A 7,684-nucleotide genomic window follows, 5' to 3' on the forward strand; every position below is an offset into this window, starting at 1 on the left:
TGTGTTTTTATTAATACTGTTATGTACTGATATATTCATTTATACTATGACTGATGATATAGCCAATTCTAATGAAGATAACAAGAGACAACACAGGAACTATGGTAGAACACCTTGTACAACGGTCTTATATGTCTTTTTCATTTCATGTGTTTATAGGAATATGTTTTGTTTTGTCTTGCTTTATTTTGTTCCTCCCTGTAATGTAGAAAGGATAGAAAAAAATGTTAAGACTCAAGCAAGTGTAGAATCTATAAACAGTTTATGAGAACTAATCTTATGACACATGATGAAATGAACAGATACTTTGAAGAAAAAGAGACACTAAAGTACCCAGCGCTGATCTTGGAGTGTCATAATGTGACACCCAGCAATAATATTATTCTTTGTTCAGAGTGATATTAGATTGCTTTGGTTTGTTCAATCTCAACATAATTGAGGTTATGGATAACTGCATGTATGTTTAAGTGTATAGGATCGATAATCATATTGCTAAGTTTTTGCTGGATAGTTGAACAGAACTGGTGGCAGTCTCACTGTTTCAAACCCCACTTTATATGTTCCACTTTAGTATCTTGAATAACTATTTGTAAGAGGACAATCTGTAATCATCAACTAGTGATTGCGTACTGTCTTTTTTCTTTGAATGTATGTATTATTTCTACCCATTTTCTTTTTTGTTTAGTCTTTCTTTAAATAAAATTTTTTTAAAAGGCACTACAGTACCCAGTGCTGATCCCAGAGTGTCATGATGTGAAATCCAGCAATACTATTATTCTTTGTTCAGAATGACTTTATCCTGCTTTAGTTTGTTTAATCCCAACATAAATGAAAATATGGATAACTGTATGTATGTTTAAGTCTATAGGTTGACAACCATATTACTAAGTTTTTGTTGGATAGTTGAACAGAACTGTTTGCAGTCTCACTGTTTGAATTCCCACTTTATATGTTCCACTTTTGTATTGTGAACAACTATTTGTAAAAGGACTGTAGGTAAACATTAGTGATTACTTACTGTTTATTTTTTCTTTGAACATATGTATTATTTCTACCCATTTTCTGTTTTGTTTAGTCTTTCTTTAAATAAAATTTTTTTAAAAATGAATCAGGCAAGAGAGAAAGAAAGAAAGAAAGAAAGAAAGAAAGAAAGAAAGAAAGAAAGAGAAAGAAAAAGGAAGGAAGGAAGGAAGGAAGGAAGGAAGGAAGGAAGGAAGAGAGAACTGGCCCTGAGTCAAGGCTGGCAGCTTCCTGTTGCTGTTGGTTTCAAGCAGGATCCTAAGAGATGTCTTTCTATGGTCTGTTGGCCCTTTCAGAACTTAGGCAGTGAAATGGTCAATTCATTAGAAAGAAATAGCTTGAAGCAACCCCTCCACCCCTGGTGAGTGGCTGTGAGTGTGGCAGGCTCCAGTGGCCTAGGACAGGAGCCACTGGTGTTTACTGGGACCTGTGCCATGCTGGGGTCTGGAGCACTGGGAAACCAAGCAAACCCTCCCCCGCTAGTGAGCACTGTGAGCATGGCAGGCTTTGGCAGCCCAGGATGGGAGCCCCTGGCATTTACTGGGACCTATGCCTTGCTGGACCTGGAGCACTGGGAAATCAAGCAATCCCTCTCCTCTTGCCTGTTTTGTTTTGTTGAACTTCTATATACATGAAAGTATGGACAGCTATTTTGAAGAGAATGAGAGACTCTATGACAGCCATTAATGTCTTCCCTATTGTCTGGTTTTTGAAGACCTTAAATGCCTTCCTCATTCAGTTTGGATCAGTTTTATACTATGTAGTTTTGTATGAATTCTCTGTATGTGAAGACATGGACAACTATTTGGAAGAAAACAAAAAGAAACAAGATAGATAGTAAAAATCTCAAGTCGTCTAGCTTTGAAATTTATATCTCTTCCATTGCTTTCTTGGGTCCTATTTTGTTCTGTTTTGTTGTGTTTAATTTTACCCCCTTTAAAATAAAAATAAAAAAATTTTAAAAAGGAAAGTAAAGAAAAGAAAGATTGGAAATAGAAGGAGGAAGGAAAGATGTAAATTATAAGGAAAGGTAGACAAAACCACTTCATCCTCTTTAATGTATCTTCTTGATATGTGACGCTTTCTCTTTTGTCAAAAGTAATGCTGGAAAGATTTTATAATTTTGAGAAAAAACATTATGAGGTTTATTATAATGAATTTGCTAGTGTCAAAATCTTATCAAAATTATAGATAAACAATTTATTCAATTAAATTTAAATCATGCTGCAGACTCTTATTACCTCCATGTGCTGAATTAGGGTGTATTGTTAAAATACTAACATTAAACAGATACTTTAGCAAGATGTAAAAGATACTAATAATTTTTTAAAAAGAAAAAATTGTTTTCTCATACACCAAAAGGCTAAGAAGCCAAGAGAGGAAGAATATTAAAGGGCAAATAACAAAAACAAAATTGTCTTTAGACTAATAAAGGAGTCAATGTTCTACTACATTGTAGTCTGGTTTTGTTTTTTGTTTTTTGTTTTTGTCTTTTTCCTTTTTATCGGTACTGGGGATCAAACTCACGACTGCCTGTTTGCAAGGCAGGTGCTTATGCCACTGAGCTAAATCCCCAGCCCCTAGTCTGTTATTTTTAACACCCCACAACTACAAGTAGCTAATGAATATTTCTAAATTTCGCAAGGCTTCTAGATATACTCCTTTGTAAGGAATGCAGAGAAACTGAAACAATTTTAAAAGAGAACACCCTGGGTACTGAGACGACTTAAAGTTACACTATACATGAACAATTAAAGGAATAGAAATGGGTAGTCTAGGGAAGGAGATGGACTTTTTATGATGATAAGTTCCTGACAGCCAGAATATAGTGAGGAGAAATGATGTGGTATTATAAGTTTGAGCAGATAACAATGGGTAGAAGTGAGAAAAATGCATATTCCATCTCAAAGAAAAATTTTAACAAGTTTTCAGTGAAATATGATGAATGCCAGATATAATGCCAGATACTCCAGAAAGGATGAAATTTTTATCACTGGTTTTTTGCATTGTAAACTGTCACATCTCTAGCAAAGATATTTTAAAAGACTCTCAAGTAAAAAAAGAACTGTTGGAATACACAGTAAATCTTCCCAGCCCCAAGATTCTACAAGTCATACTTTAATCATGTTACATTGCTTAATATAGAGAGAATAAAATAAAAACTTGAACTCTCTTTTTTAAACATGGTTTCAGTCCCTTAAATATAATGCCAGATTCCTGCTATTTCCCTTTGAATGATTCTTCACCCATTTATCATTATTTTACACTATGAGGGCACATTTTAAATTATTAATTAAGCATGAGTAACTCACTTTTGGACAAAATATTAAGTGATTATTATTAAAATATTTGGTTAAAAAGTAAGATAATCTCTCAAATCTCTTTTTAAACCATTATCAGATTTATACAAGCAATTCTTGATTTCTTCCTATGAGAAACTTAACAGATTTGCCATTATTCAGTTAATTGTTAAAATTCCTAGATAGGAGTTGCCTTTGTGAGACAGTAGAATATCGTGTTGACTACTTTGAGAGGTGACACACTGTAATCTTCTGAGGTGCACTTTAAAAATAACCCAAAGTCATTCAAAGCAACTTCTGAGAATTAAGATTAGGAGACCAGGTTAATAAAGCATAACCTATATTTCTATCTTTATATTTCATTTATTCTTGCTGTAAAATTCCAAGTGATCCTCTTCTTAATGCTATGTGTTCTCCCTTTCCAAGGACAGATGTCTTTGTCTTCTTTACAATATAATTCAAATGTTTTGTTAATATGTCATTTCAGTGGTTGCTTGACTCTTTTCCATGAAGGGAAAAATTTATCTACATTGTATAGATGCCCTTAGAAAGCACTGGATCGTAATACAACCTAAGAATCTGTGTTTTAAAAGTTACTTCCAGTCATTGTGAAGTTTTGCCAAATAGGGAACTCTTGGCTTCACAGGTTTATGCTAATTCACATCTTCATCCCCATCTTAGAATTCTGAGACAACAGATTCACATGGAGGAAAAGCATAGAATTTCAAATCCTGAAAGAATAGATTAAAATTCCAGATTCACTGTTAACTAGCTAACTTTATGCAGGTGACAATCCCTATGAGACCCTAATCAACAGGGACATATTGACAATGTCACAGTAAGAATTGGATTAAACCTTGCATATAAAGCACTTAGCATACTCACTGAAACATGAGAATTTAACAAAAGGAAAGTTATTGGCAATTTCAAGGAACTATACATGTTGAGTGCTATTTCTTTGGCAACTGCTCAGTTGATTTGTTATTAAAATATAGCTGAATTTGGGTGCACCACAGGTATCCATAGAGAGCTACAAGCTCTCTCATTTTTTTCATAACAATTGTCTAAAACCTGTGTAAACTTGATTTCTTGAAAATGGTCAGGTATTAAAAAGGATGAGAATATTTGTGCTTACATGGAAGAGAAGTTTTGAAAGGATAAAGAATTTACTGAATTTTGTAAAAAGAGTGAGACAGGAAATTTAAGGATTTAAATTTTTATATAAGAGAACAAAACTCCCTATCTACTATATGATAGAACTGTGGGGTCCTGGCAGCGGGTGAAAAGATAAGAAGTATGAAATATAAATGACCTTTATTTTGAGAATGCAGGGAGAGACACCCCCATCCCCCGGGGTGTGGCATATTCCACCACCCCCCCCCCCCCCCCCGTGGAACACGTGGAGTGGAGCCATATAAGTAGCCTAGGTTTGGGGTGGAACCTAAGGGGGCATTAGGGATGCACAGGTAGCCCATTGGTCTTTGTTTGACATCATAGGTAAATACCTAGGGGTGGGGGGAGATGGAGCTCCTTGGTTCCGTCTGAGGCTTTACCAGCTACAGTGTCCTGTCTGGGCCAAAACTCTTTCACTATATGTCCAGTAGGAATTCGCATTCTCTAAAATTGAAGAATGAATTTTAGGAACAATGGAGATTAAGAGCAGAACATATTTATTGAGAGAAAGGAAGCTTCTGTCTGAGAGAGAGACAGAAGGGGTCCCGAGTAGGTTGCCAAAGAATGTCCTTTCTAGAGCCCTTTATAGGGTAAAACCACAAGGTAAGAAGAATCCAACATGGGGAAAACTGGAAACTTGCAAGGCAGATGGGCATGAGGCAGGCAGAGCTATGGTCAACCAATAAGATTAATTGCTCTGGTAAAATTGACCAAATCAGAGACAAATGGGGAGGCAAGTCATGTAGCAAGTGGGCATTCTTAAGAAGCAGTGACTCTTCCCGTAGTGGGTTGGGATAGTGGCTCCTGGCTTCATCAAGGTGATCAATACCTATTTAGAATATCAATCCCTGATGTTTATGTTAGGGTGTGGTTGCATTTTTTGCCTTTTTTTTCTGAGGTCTGGCCCATGATGTGAAGCCTCTGTCTCCTCCAAGGTCACCAGACATCTGGTCCTCTGTGTTGGTTCCTTTGAGGGCCTTGCCCTGTCTGACTGCCTATAATATTTCTATCTAACTCAGCTGCCTGTAACAGTTTTAAACTTACTGTTTCTGAATATGACCTTTGGATTCCAAAGTTATCAGTATTTATAAGGGGAGTTAGCACAGTTTCCTAATTGAGATTTCCTTTTCTTTTTTTTTTTGCAAGACTGGGTATCAAACCCAGGGGCTCACACATGCTAAGCAAGTGCTACACCACCGAGATAGGTTTAATTTCCCTTAATCCTAGTACAGTCAAATATTTCTTTCGTTTTTTAAAGAGACATAAAGGAATTTACCAGGCAGAGCTTAAAAATTACACACTCAAAGAAGTAGTGTAAGGGCCATCAAGAGAGAAATGTGTTACAGTTTGGAACTGAGAGTATTAACATATTTTGAGAGATGGAAATCTGTAGAATTTGTTCATGTAGAGGAAATTCTGTCTTAGTCATGGTTTAGGAAAAAAGGATGGCCTATTCACTGAAAGATAATGGCCCATTTTACAGGTGAAAGACATGATCTTAATCTTTTTAATATGGGTGATATGAACCATTTCACCTAAAAATATTCTTTGAATCCTCTAAATCTGTTGCTTTTCTTTTTTTATTTTAAAAAGAATAAAACAAAGCAAAACAAAATAGAACAGAGCAGAGTAAAACAATGTGAATAACAAATGATTTCAGAAAAAGCAGGAAATCGACAGTGGCTACCATTAATGTCTCTTGTTTTCTTCAAAATAGTTGTCTATACCTTCACCCACAATAAGTTAATACACATCAAAATTGTATAAAAGCAATCAAAACATAAGAAAGAGAGCCTTAAGGGGTTTCAAGACCAGACACTAGGAAATCAATAATGGCTACCATAATGTATCTTGTTTTCTTCAAAATAGCTGCCCATATCTTCATATATATTAGAATCAATAATTGAAAACAGACTAAAACCAATCAAAACCAGGAATAAAAAATAAATGGTTTTCAAATCAAAATCATCAATGGCTACCAAGGTGTCTCATTTTTTTCAGTGTAGTTGTTCATACTATCACACATACAAAAACCAATTCTTGTAAAACCTTTAGGTGAATTTTTAGGCATATATAAACCTATGTATGTACATCTATCTTTTCTGCACTAGAAGAAAAAACAAAGCAGCAAATAAATAACTATATCTAAGAGCCCAAAACAATAACAATGTAGGCTTTCAAAACAAGGTGGTTGGAGCATAACAATTTTTATTATTTTGCATAGTTATCTTCATAAGTCTTATTGGAATTATCAGATATAGTCATGCAAAATTGATCTAATCCTATGAATGCTATCCATTTTATTCCAAGAACTAATAGAGGCAGTAGTGCAATCATTTTAGTAATCTTAAATGTATATATACAAATTTACATCTTATTTCTTTTCTCTTCCTTCTTTCCTCCTTTTCACTGTCTGAGTTATTTTTTCCTCTTTGAGCAGTTTCTTACACTTTCACAATATTTACTGAAGATTTTGTATCTTATTTACTCTCTCAGTTTCTTACACTAAGGAGACAATATGGTATTTTAAAATGTGAGTTTGATTTATTTCGCTTATGAGTATGTTCTCAGTCTGATTCATTTATTTATAAAAGCCTCAGTGTGGTCTTTCTTTATATCTGAGTAGTATTCCAAATACCACCTTTTTTTTTTTTATTCATTCCTCAGTTTGTGGGCATTTGGGTTGTTTCAAGATCTAGCTTTTACAAATTGTGCTGCTATAAACATAGGTGCACATATATCACTGTGGTATGATGTTTTCAGTTCTTCTGGGAATATGCCCAGGAGTAGAATAGCTGGGTCAAATGGGACCTCCAATCCCAGCTTTTTGAGGAATCTCCAGACTGACTTCCACAGTTATGTGGAGGCTTTTTCCCACAGCCTCTCCAGCATTTATTGTTGATAGTCTTGATCCTGGCCATTCTTTCTGGAGTGTGATGGAATCTCAGTGTGGTTTTAATTTGCATTTCTCTAATGACCAATGATGCTGAACATTTTTTCATGCATTTATTTGCCATTTGTATTTCTTTATCTGAGAAGTATATATTCATTTCAAATGCCCATTTTTGGACTGGGTCTCTGAATTCAGGGGGCCTAATTTTTGTAATTTTTTATATGTTCCAGATAGAAATCCTTTGTCTGAGGGACAGTTGACTAACATTTTTCCCAGTTTGTGAGTTTTATTTTCACAC

At 35.0% G+C, this 7,684-nt stretch overlaps 1 non-coding gene across 1 annotated transcript; it reads left to right on the top strand.

Moving 5' to 3' along the window:
- Nucleotides 1-1,223: 1,223 nt before the first annotated feature.
- Nucleotides 1,224-1,359, top strand: LOC111756122 (small nucleolar RNA SNORA2/SNORA34 family). The gene has a single exon (XR_002790612.1). It is a non-coding gene; the product is annotated as a small nucleolar RNA SNORA2/SNORA34 family (small nucleolar RNA).
- The last annotated feature ends 6,325 nt before the right edge of the window (nucleotides 1,360-7,684 follow it).

This window comes from Cavia porcellus, unplaced genomic scaffold (assembly GCF_034190915.1).
Source record: "Cavia porcellus strain 051 isolate PalLab524CR breed Dunkin Hartley unplaced genomic scaffold, mCavPor4.1 scaffold_17, whole genome shotgun sequence".
NCBI lineage: Eukaryota > Metazoa > Chordata > Mammalia > Rodentia > Caviidae > Cavia > Cavia porcellus.